Genomic DNA, 16,658 nt, shown 5'->3' with positions numbered 1-16,658 from the left:
GTTAACAAACAAAACAGAAATAATAATAATAATAATATAAAGATAAAAATAAAATGTAATAAATAAAAGTCTACCAAAAATATTTTTAAAAAACAGAGAAGAAATTTCTCTCGTGGAAAAAAATATAATTATATTTAACCCTAGAGCAAATTCGATTGTGTCAAGACAGAAGTGAAGTGACCTAGTATCTCATTCCATGACTCAATCCATTATAATCTAATTTATAATAGTCTGTGCATGATACTAAAGATGAATTGCTTTTTTCAGGGAAAAGAAATTAAAATAAGGAAAATTAACATTAATTATTATTTTGTCTTAAATATAACTAATAATTAAAACAGTAACAAATTTGTATACTTATCTATTATAGTCAAGTGATTTTGTTTAAAAAGGGACAGAAGATAGGGAAGGAAGAATTGGAAATATGTTTTTAAAATATCCTTATGTATAAAGGAAGGAGCATATTACGGACTGAACATAAAATATGATTATTAAAAATCCATGTCATAAAACATAGGATAGTAAAAGTTCATGCAAGAAGAATTTACTAATTCAATTAATGTAATGTATATAGTATTTTTAAAATACTAAGTCAAGGCAAGAATTAAAACAAAAAACTAAATCTGATCAACAGAAAACTACTAGTAAAGGAAACTTGCTAGTAATGTGTTCAGTTTTAATACAAAATGTTCACTGTGGTTAATTTAAGTCTGAGTACTAATTTGAGTGGGAGACATTTCCTTTGAAGCAAATACCTGTCACTCCTGTGTGGGAAGTGTGTGACTGGCGTAGGGCAGGGGCACACCTGGGTAAAGGACAATCCTGTCTTAGGGGAGAAAGAGTCAATTTGGCACACAGTCTGACTCTTTGTTCTTTTTGAGAAATTATCTCAATCACCTAGCTGATGAGAATCCTCGGGTATTCTGTTTATCAATAGGAAAGGGTCGCATGTCATGTAGGTAAAATGTATAAGAACAATCACTCACCTTGAAGCACCGAGACAATTCCAACTCACAGTGACCCAATAAGGTGGAGTAGAGCTACTCCACAGTGCTTTAGAGACTGTGAATATGTGTGGAAGCAGACAGCCTCATCACATTCTCCTGCAAAGTGGCTGGTGGGTTTGAACCAACTACCTTGGCATTAGTAGCTGAACACTTAAGCCATTGCATCACTATGGCTACTAAGAATGTTTTCAGTCATTGGAAAATTCTCATCTGTATGCAGAAAATATCACTTCCTCCTTCTAAGACTGCAATAGTGATCAATAAAGGCCATAAAGAAAACGCAACAAAAAAGTGCCCCTGGGGACAACTGACAACAAGGTGACAGGAGAAAAATCATAAGATAATATTGGCTGCACATATATCTGAATGCACAAATTAAATAGGAAAAATTAAAAAGTCAAAAAACCTAACTTCCTCACAAAACTCAGATCACACACCAGATTATAGCTATATCGGTGAGAATATGATAACATATTAAATGTCTTTGCCATTAGGTAATTGTAAAGCACAACAGTGAGATACCATAGTTTTGAAATGAATGAATCAAGCAACAATACAGGGCAACCTAATAATATCGTATGTTGTTTAGTGTTTTGATAGTTGTATAAATGACAAAAGCTCAGAGAGTTGTTCTCTAAAATCTGGTCAGGAATATGCACCAGCTGTTTACATTTTATTTTTGTGTTTTAATGCACTATGGTCTTAAATAAATGGTAATATTAGTTTGATGATTTCCAAAGTATCTGTTGAGGAGTGTTATAGTTAGGTTTTGCGTGAACTTGGCTGGGGTAGTGTTCGTAGTGGTTTGGTAGTTGGCACCTAGTAAGTCCTCATCATGTGAATGAACACAATTTAGTCAATTCCATAATGGGGTCCGCTGTGAGTAGCCAAGCAGTTGTATGGCTAGGGTGGAATGTAACTCCCTTACTCAGCACACAGCTCTGAAGCAACTGGGGAAAAAAAAAAAAAGATTCCGTGTGTTTGTGGCCTAATACCCTTATAAACAGACTGGTAGGGAAACTTGATAGATTCTTTCTGGGTTTGCATCCTGCATCTGGCCTCTTCAATCTCTAGTTCTTTGAATTTAACTGGAGGCTTGAAATAGCCCCCGCCAATTCTGAGAGTCCACAGTGGCTTGTCGTCTGACATGTGATCTGACCTTGGAGTAGTATACCTCTTCAATAACAAGGCTGACTTGTTATTCACCTGCCTTTTTATTCGCCTGCCTTTGAAACTGCCATCAAGGTGTGCTCCAGCCTATTGTAGGTTTATCAGCCCCGAAGCTACACAAGTCAGGAGCATCCTAACTGAGACTCAAGGACGTAGAATCAGAATGATGTGCCCACTTCTACAACTGCATGAGCGATTCTCTTTATCCATCTATCCAACTTTGGTTTTATTTTTCTAGTGAACTTATTCTTACATAGATGTTGACTGTTACTGCACTCGATTTATCATTCAGTTTTAGAAATGACAAGATTTAGAATCACTGAGTTTTATAATAAATACCATGACATGCTCCATTTATTTCTGGTATATTTCATTTACCTCAATAATATTTCAAAATTTCTATGGAATTTTAAATATTAATACCATGTAATTTATTATGCATTTCATTCTTTGAAACATGTAATCCTGCTTTTTATTTTATTTTAGTTATTTTTTTTCAAAAACCATTTTGCAGGTCCTCATGCAGATATCATATCATCCCATAGTTCAACCACATCAAGACAAGAATGTGCATTTGCTACCACAATCCGTTTCAAAACATTTTCTTCCTTCCTGAATTCTTGGATATCAACTCCCCTTTACTCTGTCTGTCCCCCAATCCCCCGACCCCACTATATCCTTCAGGAATGCTTATTTTACTTGCTGTCTCTATAGGTTCATCAGTCCTGGGTTTCATATACTGCAAAATCAGAAAAAATATATATATAATGGAAATTCAGTAGAGTTACCACCAAAAACAATATACATCTGAGTATAGAATACCCAATATGAAACACAGAGAGAGGCAGGGAGAGAGAGAATGCTGAAAGCCACATCAGGCCCAATATGCATCAGTGAGGGGTTAACTGAGAAGGTTTTAACCATTCATGTCAGGTTTATCATTTTGATCTACTATAGTCATCTCTCCAGTGAAATCTGATTAGTAACCAGGCGGAGCCCACTCCTCTATTATGGACAGAGGGAAATCACCGCAGGTTTATTTCCTCCGTAGATCTCACAAATGTATCTTGCTTTTAAACATGTGTCTTCCATTCTTCCTAAAGTTTAGAATGATGTTATTATTTATTTCCTTTGGATCTGGTGATCTTAGAAAGGGACAATAGTATTTCTACTTTTTCCTTTCTGTCTTCTGTGACCACAGTGATGTTCCATCAGGATAATGTGGGTTTTCTTGCTCGTTCCTCAGATAGATTCATTTATTTCCTTAATACTTGGAAACTTGACTTGTATTCGTGCTGAAAGCTGCTCAGGTCTCATGTAAAAATCAGCTAAGGTAAGCTTTAATCATATGCCATGAAGTGTGACAATTTTATTTTCTCTCTCTTTCCTCAGATATATTATCATTTATTTCCTTAATATAATAAAAGCTGGTGTGGATTATTGCTAAAAGCTGAAGCTGTTCTCGTCTCACTTAAAATCAGTGAGGTAAACTTTAATCATATCACATGAATTGTGATGATTTTATTTGTATATAGTCTTTATTATTTTTCTGTTACACATTTTCTGGTTATTGATAACTGTGTAGTTTTCATTTTTAAGGTGTGATGTGTTTATTGAATTTCTCAAGTCAGGAGTGGATGAAATCCAACCTCAGTCACCAAAACGCTCTGTTCCATCAGACACACACTTGGAAGTGGCCTGCTGGAAGACTAGTAGTGGTAGCTCCCAGACTTCTGTGAAGCAGCAGGAGCCCAGAGATGCAAACTGTCCTGCTGGGCAGAGGCCTAAGTGTGGTGTCTGAGAGGTGTGCTGGGGGCAGTCTGGTCAGGAATGATGCTATGCCTCTGTCCACTTCCATAGGTGAATTCTCATTGATGCTGAGAGACCGCAGTGTGGAATCTGAACCCTGTCATTCCCTGCTTTTGTTCAAGGATCGTCCAGATGCCCGCCCAGTAAATCCCCCAGTTATACTGTCAATCTCTTACCAAATTTGTTCTAGATCATGTGTTCCATGGAGTGGAAGCTCTTCTTAGTTTTTCCCTGTGATCTGTTAGCTCAGGCACAGAGAGAGGGGCAGCAACACTGAAGGTGCAGACCTAAATTGGGAACAAGAAGGGGATCTATAATTAGGAAAACATAAAATATTGGAAACAGGATTTGATTTTAAAACCTCATCCAAAAAGGAATACAATAACCCATATAATCAGACTTTATTAAAACATACTGGGAGAAAAATCTAAGCATCACATATAACCAATAAGCAGCATTGCTGAAAAGCAAACAGACAAGATATAGCACCAGAAAAGTCATACATATGGAGGGAAACATGATGTGATAAGATCTTCAGCATTACTTGTCATTAGAGAATTGTAAGATTAAACAATGATATACCCTCACATACTGTTTGAAATCAACACACACACAAACCCCACAACAAAACAGTCAACTGAGAAGGAAATGCAACAAAGACTGATCATATCTAATGTTGCTCATTGTTTTATAGTTGTCTGAAAGCCACAAACATGGTGTTGTACTTGAGAATCTGGTCAAGAATATACATTAGCTGGGGGAAGGGCAGGCAGGAGTGTGGTCTCGAAGCCCAGGGTGAGGTGGCAGAGCCCCCCTCCCGTGTCGCCTTCCCTCCTAGGCTAGGAACCCAGTGGTCTGCCAAGGGGCCAGCAACCTCTGAGGCTGGGAGAACAGACCTGGGCACATTAGAACAGACCTCCTGCCACCCAACTTTGTGTTTCTGTTTGCCCCTTTTATCTTTTGATACTTTTGTGTTGTCTACCCTCCCCCCTTATTTGTAAAAAAAACAGAGGCCCTGGGGCTGCAGGGTGTCTTTGCTCTCTCCCTCCACTACTTCCTGGAAGAAAGTAGGATGACAGAGATGTGGGGGGGGGGGGAGTGTTTTGTACGGTTGGAATAATAAAATGACTTGAAAATAAAAAAAAAAAGAATATACATTAGCTTTATTTATTGTTTATTTTTAATCTACAATGATCCCAACTAAATTTTAATATTATGATGATTTCTGAAAATTTCTGTTATCAAATTGATTGGTAATGGATTGAATTGTGACTAAAACTTAAAAGTTGAAACATTTGGAAATATTTCCACCCTAATATCTAGTAAAACAATATGCTGATAACCTTTGGATTCAGTGACCTGAGTATAGTACGAACTTTGTGTCCACTGTTCACTTAGTTTTTCATTTGTGAATGCAGTATCTCATCAGAATCATAAGTGTTTTATGTGTATTTCCTCTGATACAAGTTCATTTGCTCTTCCTTGTTACATGGGAATTTTTATTGGACTCAATAATGGAATCATTGACTATTTACCATTGTTTATACTAAACCCCCAACTCCCTTCTCTTGAGTCCATTCTCTGTCTTCACCGTCCTGCAGGGTAGAGCACAGCGGGCCCTGTGGGTTGAGAGGCTGTGGTGCTCTACTACCTGCTGAGCCCGCAGTTAGCAGCCCGACCGAAACCTACTGTGTCACCATGGCTCCTTAGGTCATTATAATCGTTATTATTTATTTCTTACACTTGGCCTTGGTTTTCTGGTATCCCTACAGGTTTTATAATAATTAGAAATGGCACATGTATTGAATTTTAAATCATTTTAATACTTCTAAATAAAATAAAAATAATATGCTGTAATATATTATAATGGTGATTTAGGCAATTACATTTACTTACAAAATTACTTTCAGTTTTCTACCCCTCACTCCATTAGAGATGTTGGTAGGTGCTGTTGAGTCAGTGCTTACTCATAGCGACTCTGTATAAAACCGAACAATAACAATAATGCCCAGGTCCTGCTCCATCCTCACACTCCTCCCGTGTGTGAGACCCTTTTAGCAGCCACTGACTACTCTCACCTGATGGAGGGTGCTCCAGTACAATGGGGCATTCTTCCCTAGGGACTTGTCTCCCTGACGACATACTCAAACTAAGTGAGAAGTGTCGTCATCTCCACTTCAAACCAGCATTCTGAGACACTCATTTGAAATGTCCGCTCTGGTAACACACTTGCCATTTTATAGGAATCAAACTTGTCCTTCCAATGAGTGTTCCCTTCAATGAGTGATCTCAGAACAAAGTCCTCCAGTCTTTCAGGCCATTCCATTTGCCCTTGTCTCACATGCCAGGGGTCTCCCTGTGCCCAGAACACTTATTTCTGCATAAATGGAGACAATGGGCTGCATCATTATGGGCACCAGAAGTCAAAACAATTATTTTCTGAGACAGAGCTCATCGATCACTCACTCCTCACAGAGTCAAGGAGCGATGCAGAGAGGCAGCTAAGAGGACCTGCCCTGCACTGTTAGACCAATGCACCATTTGAACTCACGTTATTTAAAACCATGAATTGCACCCATGAGTATGTACATGCCTGTTTTTTCTTGCAATATAAACAGTTTTCCAGTGGCAAGTAGGATGAGAATGTCTATGGTGTTCTGTTTGTCAAAAAATAAAAATATGTAATAAAGAAGATAGTAAAGGGTCTTGGTGATTTTTATATTTCTACTTCAAACAGAAAATGTTAGTTGCTCCTTTCAAGCCTGTATTGAGAAGGAGAAAATTTAGACTGAAAAAAAAAATAAATGAAAAGGCAAAATTGTCCCTGGGGATGCTGAGAGCTAACAGAGGAAGCCTTAATTCCAACTGGACATCCTGTCGTCCATCTATGCCTGTCTGGGCTTGGCTGTCTGTGCTCTGTGGGTCCTGCATGCCCCCTGCTGCCCATTGTCTCCCCTGCAGGGAGGTTTGTGTCTGGGTTCAGCACACTGACTTCCCCTCTCTGTGTGTTTCCCTTGCACAGTAATACATGGCTGTGTCCTAAGCAGTCACGGAGCTCAGCTGCAGGGAGAACTGATTCTTCGATGTGTCTCTGGTGAGGGAGTGTCGGCTTTGGAAGGACGAGTTATAATATGTATCACCATCGTACCACATGCTTCCCATTCACTGCAGCCTCTTCCCTGTGGACTGGCGGATCCAGTGCCAGCAGTAACCACTGCTTGTAATGGAGAAACCAGAGACAGTGCAGGTGAGAGACAGCTTCTGGGAGGGTTGCACTAATCCTGGGCCTGACTCCTGAAGCTGTCCTGGAACAGGACACATGCAAATGAAGGTAATTGATCTCCGTCAATATACCCAGGTTCCGCATTGATAATCTGAGATCTTCACCTTGGGGAACTGTCACGGGGCACAGGAGAATGCATAGCAATAGCATCTTTAGACCACGGCTGTGCTTTCCCAAGGGACCCACAGCCCTGTCAGAAGAGAACTGATAGCCTTTAGTGCCCATGGCTTGTATTTTAACCTAGTGCCTGAAGAATGATTTGCATAAGAGGGAGCGTGTTCTTATAAATAGAGGCTCCTTTGTTTCTTCTGAGCCATTGTAGCGGAATTCTTCTTTTGAACCCTTCTGTGTGTTAGTCTGCAATGAGAAAACACTTTTCCTAGGAGGTGTCTGTGAATGGTCAAAGGACAGCCCAGCATTTCTGAGCCCAGAATTCTCTCCCTCCAGCCCTTCATTGCTCCTGCCCTGCCTGAGGCTCCCGTATATCCTGTGCGGCAGAGACTGGGCAGTATAGAGTTCCTTGAAACCATCAGGTCCACCCCACAGTGTCTCCATTACCTCACACTCTCCAAAACACACTTCTTTTTTATACACTGATGCCACTTAGTTACCTCCTCAAAGTCCTTAGTAATTTTCATATCTTTTAGAAGAATTAATACCAGACCCGTCCCAAGGAGATGGGGATTGATGATGCCTCAGATATCTAACTCCTCCATGATGCCATACAGTGCCCTTTTCCACCCACTCCTCCCTTGAGTAGATTTCCTCATGTTTCTGGGCTCTGTGAATTGTGGCAATGTCCAACAGAAACTCATGAATACTTGAGGAAATGGATCACGTGGTGGTGGGTGCCCTTCAGACCATATAACTAAGGTTAGGCAGCAGTAAGCTGGGGCCAGAGGCTGTCCTTCACTTCTGTCTCTGTATTTTATTAATGCTCAGATGCCCTGAGCCTGTGGTAGGATGTCTCCAGTAGGCATTGGTCTCCTACTAATGGTAATCAACCAGGTCTTTCCCCGCCTTAGCCAAGATCCTCACAATCCCCACCGCTGTAACAAGCAACACCATCACTGCATCCCAGTCCTGATGGCTAAAGAAAACCTTAATGCAAATAAAGTGATTCACGTGCCATCGTGTTTTAGGAAAGAAGTTGCCAACTAGAAAAGTTGGTCCCTAGCCAAGACAAGGTTTTAACTCTGTACTCTCTAAGAAATGAAAGATTCTGAAGAGAGACCCCTTTGTTGGGCAGAGAATGTTCAGAAAAGTGCAAACCAGTCAGGTGTCGTGACTTCACGTGTAGACATCCATCAGAGAAGGGAGGGGGGAAAGAGTTGTTTAATAGACAGGGAAAACTAAGAATAAGACCCAAAAACAGTATTTCAGATCCTAAACCAAACTACACCGGGTTGAGACAAAGGCACTCTGCATTAAATGAGATCCATTCCGGTCCTAAAATTTTAGGAAGGAGCATAGTCAGTTTTAACTATTCTTTACCCAGGGGACTCTGGCTCACCTGAAATTTGAGCATTTACAACCCAAGTCTGCCTCTCTATTTGTGTTTAGGTGTGACCCCTTGATAACTACAGGGATCTCAACCTTGAATTTATTACCCAACTCACAAATTGTCTGATTTTGGAATTATTTGCATATTATTGACCATGAACTCAGTAGTAGAATCCTTACACATGCATTTTTAATGTTGAATTCCCATTAAGATGTCTTTCTCATCTATATCGATCATGACAAGTATTTTCTCCGGTCTTGAAGTTGACACTGCTCATTTACTGAATTATTAAACTGTCAGTGTATCTGGCAATTAATGTTTATTTTACCAATGTGGAAATCCATGAACAAGGTGGTGGTCACCTGAGTTTTTCTGAGCCAGTATTTGCTGGGGAGAATAAGCAAAAGCTTTGTGCACACCCAAAAAAAAAACTCACAAAAATTCATGAGGTTCACTAAAATTCAGGATTTCAAGCAATTGATACAATATTTTTCAGTTGAAGATCATTGGAGTCATTCAGTTTCCACATAGACTTGGATGGCATTACGTGAACCTGGTCATTCTAGCACACACTCATCTCATAACATCTATTGCTGGTGGTTGGCAGGGCAATTTAAGGATCACACTGTGATGTAGCTGCACACTTGACCAGGTCACCTCCATCTCTTTTCCGTATCCCCATTATAGAACTAGAAGGTTATGTTATCAATGTTGAGGCTGTCCATTTGAAGATGCAAAATGTTCTTGGCTTTATCTCTGGTGACTTTCAATCAGGTATTCACAGTGTATAGGTAGGATATGGAGTAAGTACCAGCAACTGTTACTCACGCCAGGCCCTTCATGGAATTGGCTGATGACATCCATGCCAGGTCAGGGAAGGGAGGAGGTGTTAGCCAACCCAGGGACAAGGGAAAAATAAGTGGTTCAAAACCAGTGGAGGGAGGGACTGGGAGAACTGGAAGGGAGTGACCAAGGGCAAGGCAACAGAGGAATTACTGAAACCAGAATGAAGGCTGAACATGCCAGTGGAACAGGAGGAAAGCATAAGGAAATAGAGGAAAGGAGTAGGAGGCAAAGGACATACATAGAAGCCTAAATACAGACATGTACATATGTAAATATATTTATGATTATGGGGGAAATAGAACTATGTGCATATATTTATAGGATCAGCAGTAGGGTAGCAGGTGGACATTGGGCCTCCCTCCTCACATGCACCCCCTCAATACAATAGCACCTTATTCAGCTAAACGGTCATTCCATGATACTCACCTTCCCGACATGATTGCTGAAGATAGCCATGTGAATAAGCAAACGTGGTGAGGAAAGCTGATGGTGCCAGCTATCAAAAAAATACAGCATCTGGGGTCTTATTGGCTTGAAGGCAAACAAGCGGCCATCTAGCTCGGAAGCAACGAAGCCCACAGAGAAGAAGCACACAAGCCTAAGTGAACACGAGGTGTTGAAGGGATCAGGTAGCAGACACCAAAGAACAAAAATCATCATTCTGTGTTCACCTTCCCCATGCTGAAGACGAATGTGTGCATAAGCAAGTGTGAAGAAGGGTGATGGTGCCCGGCTATTGAGAGATATAGTGTCTGGCGACTTAAAGGCTTGAAAGTAAACAAGCAGCCATCTAGCCCAGAAGCAACAAAGCCCACGTGGAAGCAGCACACCAACATGTGTGATCATAAAGGGCCGAGGGGACCAGGTGTCAAGCAACAAAGGCGGTGGGGGTGGGGATATCATGAATGAGCGAAATGCATGATGGGGACCCAATGCCCATCTGTAAACAACTGGTCATCCCTTGCAGAGCGGTAGTGGGGAGGAGATGAGTCACTCTGGGTTCAATGTAGCAATAATGAAACTCACAACCTTCCTCTAGTTCTTAAACGCTTCCTCCCTCCAACTCTCATGATCCCAATTCTACCTTGCAAACCTGGTTAGACCAGAGGATGCACACCAGTACAGTTGGGATCTGAAAACACAGGGAATCTAGGACAGATGAACCCCTCAGGACCAACGGTGAGAGTGGCGATACCGTGAGGGAAGGGGTAGGCAGAAAGGGGGAACCTATCTCAGGAATCTACATATAACCTCCTCTCTGGGGGATGGGCAACAGGAAAGTGGGTGAAGGGAGACACCGGGCAGCGTAAGATCAGATAAAATAATAATTTATAAATTATTAAGGGTTCATGAGAGAGGGGGGAATGGGGAGGGAAAAAGAAAATGAACTGATTCCAGGAACCCAAGCGGAAGGCGAATTTTGAGAATGGTGAGAACAACGAATGTATAAGGGTGCTTTACTCAATTGATGTATGTATGGATTGTGATAAGAGTTATATGAGCCCCAATAAAATTATTTAAAAATAAAAGAATGCTGCAGTCAGAAGATCAGTTCATCACTTCTCACTTTAGCAGAGCTCCAGACAAAACTTACATTCATGAAATATAATAACCCTGGAATCCACGTGAGAGGGCTGGCAAGGGAAGTGCGGGTTTGTTTTTCCCCCTTGTAAGACCAATGCACCCCACAATCTCCCCCACCCCTCTTTGTTGTGTTGTTCTTCCTGAGGGCTTCTCCAAATGAAATCAGGTTATGTGTTCCTATCCTCACATCCGAGTCAGCGTCAACGTATGTGTGTTTGAGATGATAGATGATTTCTTGCATGTACTCTTTTGTTTGTGCATTCCCCATCATGGGGGGCGGGGAAGGGGGAGACATTAACATAAAACCACAGGAACCAAATAGTTACCATAATATATTTAGAACAGGATCTTAGCTCACTGTGTTGGTCTGGGGAGCCCAGAAAAACAAATCCACAGAAACTCATATATGTCTAAGAGAGTTTTATATAAAGGGTAAGTGTTCATTAAGAAAGTATCCCAATCAGTGCTGTCCAAGCCCTTAAATCCAACATTAGCCCACATGTCTGACTGATGTACAAAGTCCTCCTCAATCTCACAAAACACACACAATGACTGAATGCAGGAGGAAAGCAGAATCAGTGGTGTAAGCATCTCAGTGTTGGCAGGGGTCTCCACGCGGCTTCTCCAGGACTTAGGGCTGCATCAGGGTAGGTCCACGGGGCTTCTCAGGGATCTCTCTCAGGAAGTGAGCCTTGCTAGCCGAAGCAGAGAACTAGCTAAAGCAGCGACACAATGGTCCGACCAACAAAGAACAAGAGATAGGACAGACGAGGTTTGCCACGCCATCTATCTCTCCACCCTTAAATTAAACTGCCCTTCGATTAATCCCACCTGTGTGTTTTGACCAGGTTGGCACAATAAACCTCTCACAAATATCACAAGACGAACGGAGCCCTGGTGGCATACTGGTTGAGAGAGGGGCTGTGTCCCCTGGTCTGCAGTTCCAAACAGCTAGCTGTTCCAGTGGCGAAAGACAGTGCTCTCTCCTCCTGTGAAGAGTTTCAGTGTCAGGATCCCACAGGAGCCGTTCCTCCAATAGGGTTGTCATGTCTGAGAATTGAATGCCTAGGAGTGAGCTTGAGGGTTTTTGAAAGCCAAAGGGGCTCTTTTTTTCTCCTCATAAAGCTGCTCTGAGTAAAAATAGACACAATTGCAGTGAATTTCTGCTAAGGGCCAGAGCCAGATAGATACCATAAATATTCAAAATGTCAAAATCTTCCGGTGTATATGGGATCCAGGTTGATGAAGCTATTTCTGGAAGTGTATGGCTCATGCTCCTTCCCTTTCATGTTTTACTGTTATTGAAATTACTTGGGCTGGTGGCACAGTGGGTAATGTGTAATGGCTGTGATTCTGTGTCGACTTGGCCAGGCCAGGATTCTCAGAAGTTTAGGAATTACGAATTAGCCTAGGTGACAGGGTTTGCTATAATGCCATCACTTCCATGAAGAGATTTGCTGTCAGCAGCTGAGAAGTGGGAGGTGTTACCCTGTTGGGTGTGGTTTTCCCCAGTATAAATTCAAGTGAATTCTATTTGCAGCTTATGGCCAGGTCTACACGACTTTCCAGACGTGTGGATCTCCATACGTGAGAGAGCATCTTGCCACATTTCATATATAGCTTGGATTTATCCATCTGCACAGCCCGTGAGGAAGCAGCCTACCATCTGACCTTCCCATCTTGGATTCAGGGGGCATTTGACCTACTTGAGTCAAGAGAAGGGTCCAGACTGATATCTGAGCCTTGCCAGCCTCTACATCTGTAAATTGAAAAGGTGAGTGGCGTGACTGGAATATTTCCTAAGTGTTTCTGATATGGGGTAGCAGGATGCGAGAAAAACTGGGCTTTCTACTCTAGTACAGGGTACAGTCTTGGAAACTCCACAGCGGAAGTTCTCCCCTTTACTATAGGGTCTCTATGAGACAGCATTGACTCCAGACCTTCCTGTGAGTATGGGTTCTGGGGCCAAGATTGTGGAGGGCTGGGCTCTCCTGAGGTCTGAGCATACAACTTACCATTCAGAGTCCACGATTCCTTTTGGAGTAGATCCATTAGAATGAGCTCAGCGACCCACCCAGTATTTTGGAATTTTCCATTGAGTTTGTTGCAACATGAGGCTTCAACCATGGCCTCACTGGAATGGCTGACCATAGAAATTTTCCCACTGTTGTTCATGGCAGCTGTTGCCCAGAGATACAGAGAGACCGTGAACGTCATGGTGGAGTCCTGGCCCTTCATCTCGCTGCCCCTGGTTGTTCTAGAGACAATCTCACAGGATATATTTTGCTTGTGAGAGACAGTTGTCTTTATATTCTCAGTTTCAAGAGTATTTAAACTTTTGATATTCTGCTTTTAATTTATGGTAGCCCGTGTTTTTTAGAGAATAACCATGCCTCCTAGTAGTTTGAAAGGTTGTTTTTTCAAAAATAAGTCAATAGGCTTGACTCTTAAATTGTCTCTGAGGAGAAACCAACTATCTTCTAACTTAGCTACTAAGCATTTTATCTGTGTTTGATTAGGAGTTCCAAGTTCAAAGAAGTTCCCATTAATTTCACTTTACTCAAGAAGAAAAATGACCCACGGTGATATTTTTATGTTGAAAGTTTTAAAGAATTTTTTTCTAATTAAATTCTTCCTTTTAAGATTTTTGAGTTTGCATTAATATTTGGTTTGTTTCATTTTCTAGTAAAGTTCTCTAAGGTTTTAAGGGGAAAGGCATTGCAGGTAATTTGCTGCTACTGATATTTCTGAGATGATTACTAGGTGGGGCTTAAGAGTGGATCAATTAGAAGTCGGGTGGAGATAACATAGACCTAAATAAGAGACTGTGATAGGATTTTCAGATTGGAATCTGGATAGGTCTAACCATTAAGAATAGTTTGGGAAGATTTGAATTCCTCTGGTGAGACACTTTCTTTTAGATGCATAATTCATAAATTCTACTTATGGACCCTTACTTTTACAGTTTTGTGCTTGGCCCTTGATGCATCTTTGTGTTGTTACTCATTGCTATTGAGTGGGTTCTGAAGCATAGTAACACCAGATACAACAAGACTTAATTCTACTCAGTCCTGTGCCAGTCTCACAATTGTTGTTTTGTTGGATTCAATTGTTGTAGCCACTGTGTCCATCCATCTTGTGTGTGCAATCTGTCCTTGTGGGCGTTTCACTTTATCCCAGGCCCTTCACTCTACCACATATGCTGTGTTCTCCAGAGTCTCTTCTCTTCTGACAACATGTCCATGTTACCTCTGCTGGTCTCTAAGGGCATTCAGGTCTTCCTTCTTTCAGGAACTTGGTTGTTCTATTGGCAGTTTATGGCACTTTCAAATTCTCGGCTAGCACCGCAATTCAAAGGCTTTGATTCTTCTTTTATCTTCCGCATTTATAGGATTAGATGTAGAACGAGAGTTGTTTTTCCAAGGTCCAGTGAAACTTGCATTAAAAAATGATGTCGGGCCAGCAAACGATCCCTGAACTAACTACAAGCTTTTCTCTTGTGAACTGTTTCGTTCTGTTCTTTGTCAGTGGTTTGTTTTTGTTGTTTTGTTGTCTGGTTGTATACTGTTGCTTTGTTTTCCTCTGTCTAGTTTTCGTGCATATTAGTGACTCCACAGGTCTGTCTGAATAGGACAAGCTGGATGAACTATCTGTAGGAAAAACAACGGGACCGACAGTTCTGGGGGGACTTGGGGTGGGGGGGTAGGGGGGGTAAGGAAGTGGTGTTAACAAACCCAGGGACAAGGGAAAAACATGGGACCCCAAAGGGTAGAGAAGGGGAAGTGGCAGGCATGGTGGGAAATGATCAAGGGTAAGGTTGCTTAGAGAAGAGGTATACTCTAGCCCAGGTGGCGATGAAGCATGGTAGTAGGGCAGGAGGAAAGTCAAGGGAGATGGAGGAAAGAGCTAGGAGTCAAAGTGCATTCATGGAGGTCTAGACAAGACATGTACATGCAAATATATATAGGAGCATGGGGAAATAGATCTATGTGTCTATAGGTCAAGTATTAAGGTGGCGGAAGGACCTTGGGCCTCTACTCAAACACTCCCTCAATGCATGAATACCTTCTTTTATTAAATTGGAACTCTATGATGCTCACTCTCACGACACAACGGCTGGAGCCAAAGTGGGTGAACTAGTAAATGTGGTGAAGAAAGCTGATGGTGCCCGGCTATCAAAAGAGATAGTGACTGGGGTCTTAAAGGCTTGAAGATAAACAAGCGGCCATCTAGCTCAGAAGCAACAAAGTCCACATGGAAGAACATACCAGCCTGTGTGATCGAGTGGTCCCAAAGGGATCAGTTACCAGGTATCAAAGAACAAAAAATCATATCATTGACTGCACACCACCATGATTGGATCGCTGAGGACAAATGGGTGCATAAGCAAATGTGGTGAAGAAAGCTGATGGTGCCCGGCTATCAAAAGAGATATTGTCTGGGGTCTTAAAGGCTTGAAGGGGAACAAGCGGCCATCTAGCTCAGAAGCAAATAAGCCCACATGGAAGAAGCACACCGGCCAGTGCGATCACGAGGTGCCCAAGGGACCAGGTATAAGGCATCTAGCAAAAAAAAAGATATAAGTGTGTTTATGTATGTGTGTATATGTGTATATGTATGTGTGTGTGTGTATATATATATATATATATATACATATATATATATATATCATATTAAATGAAGGGGGAAGTGCAGAGTGGAGACCCAAGGCCCAAGTGTCGGCCAATGGAGAGCCCCTCATAGAGGCGTTTAGGAGAGGAGATGGGTTAATTAGGGTGCGAGGTAGTATCGATGAAGAACACAGCTTTCCCCCAGATCCTGGATGCTTCCTCCCCCCAACTACCATGATCCGAATTCTACCTTGCAGGGCTGGATAGGACAGAGGCTGTACACTGGTGCATATGAGGGTTGGAGGTACAGGGATTCCAGGGTGGATGATACCTTCAGGACCAAGGGTGTGAGGGACGATGCTGGGAGAGTGGAGGGTGAGTGGGTTGGAAAGGGGGAACTGATTACAAGGATCCACATGTGACCTCTTCCCTGGGAGAGGGACAGCAGAGAAGGGGGGAGGGGAGACTCCGTATAGGGCAAGATATGACAAAATAACGATGTATAAATTACCAAGGGCATATGAGGGAGGGGGGAATGGGGAGGGAGGGGGGGGAAAAAGAGGACCTGATGCAAGGGGCTTAAGTGGAGAGCAAATGCCTTGAGAATGATTGGGGCAGGGAATGTATGGATGTGCTTTATACAATTGATGTATGTATATGTATGGATTGTGGTAAGAGTTGTATGAGTCCCTAATAAAATGTAAAAGAAGAAAAGAGAAAATAATGATTAGGGCAAAGACTTTACAGATGTGCTTTGTACAATTGATGTATGTATGTGCATGAACTGTGAAAAGAATTGTATGAGCCCCAATAAATTGTTAAAATAAAATTTAAAAAAATGATGT

At 41.8% G+C, this 16,658-nt stretch overlaps 1 protein-coding gene across 10 annotated transcripts in view; it reads left to right on the top strand.

The window, feature by feature from the left end:
- The window catches only part of LOC142456714 (zinc finger protein 614-like), a 95,060-nt gene that overhangs the window by 56,063 nt on the left and 22,339 nt on the right, over nucleotides 1–16,658 (top strand). For 2 of the 10 annotated variants that reach the window (XM_075557931.1, XM_075557934.1), the window contains exons 5-7: nucleotides 3,570–3,662; nucleotides 7,009–7,233; nucleotides 12,744–12,977. The exons of 6 other annotated variants lie outside the window; for them this stretch is intronic. The gene's annotated coding sequence lies outside the window, so the exon portion shown is untranslated. The remainder of the gene's footprint in view (nucleotides 1–3,569; nucleotides 3,663–7,008; nucleotides 7,234–12,743; nucleotides 12,978–16,658) is intronic. 2 more of the 10 variants (XM_075557933.1, XM_075557932.1) reach the window with 2 other exon arrangements.

This window comes from Tenrec ecaudatus, chromosome 9 (genome assembly GCF_050624435.1).
Source record: "Tenrec ecaudatus isolate mTenEca1 chromosome 9, mTenEca1.hap1, whole genome shotgun sequence".
NCBI classification, from domain to species: domain Eukaryota; kingdom Metazoa; phylum Chordata; class Mammalia; order Afrosoricida; family Tenrecidae; genus Tenrec; species Tenrec ecaudatus.
This window is presented reverse-complemented; position numbering and strand designations above follow the sequence as displayed.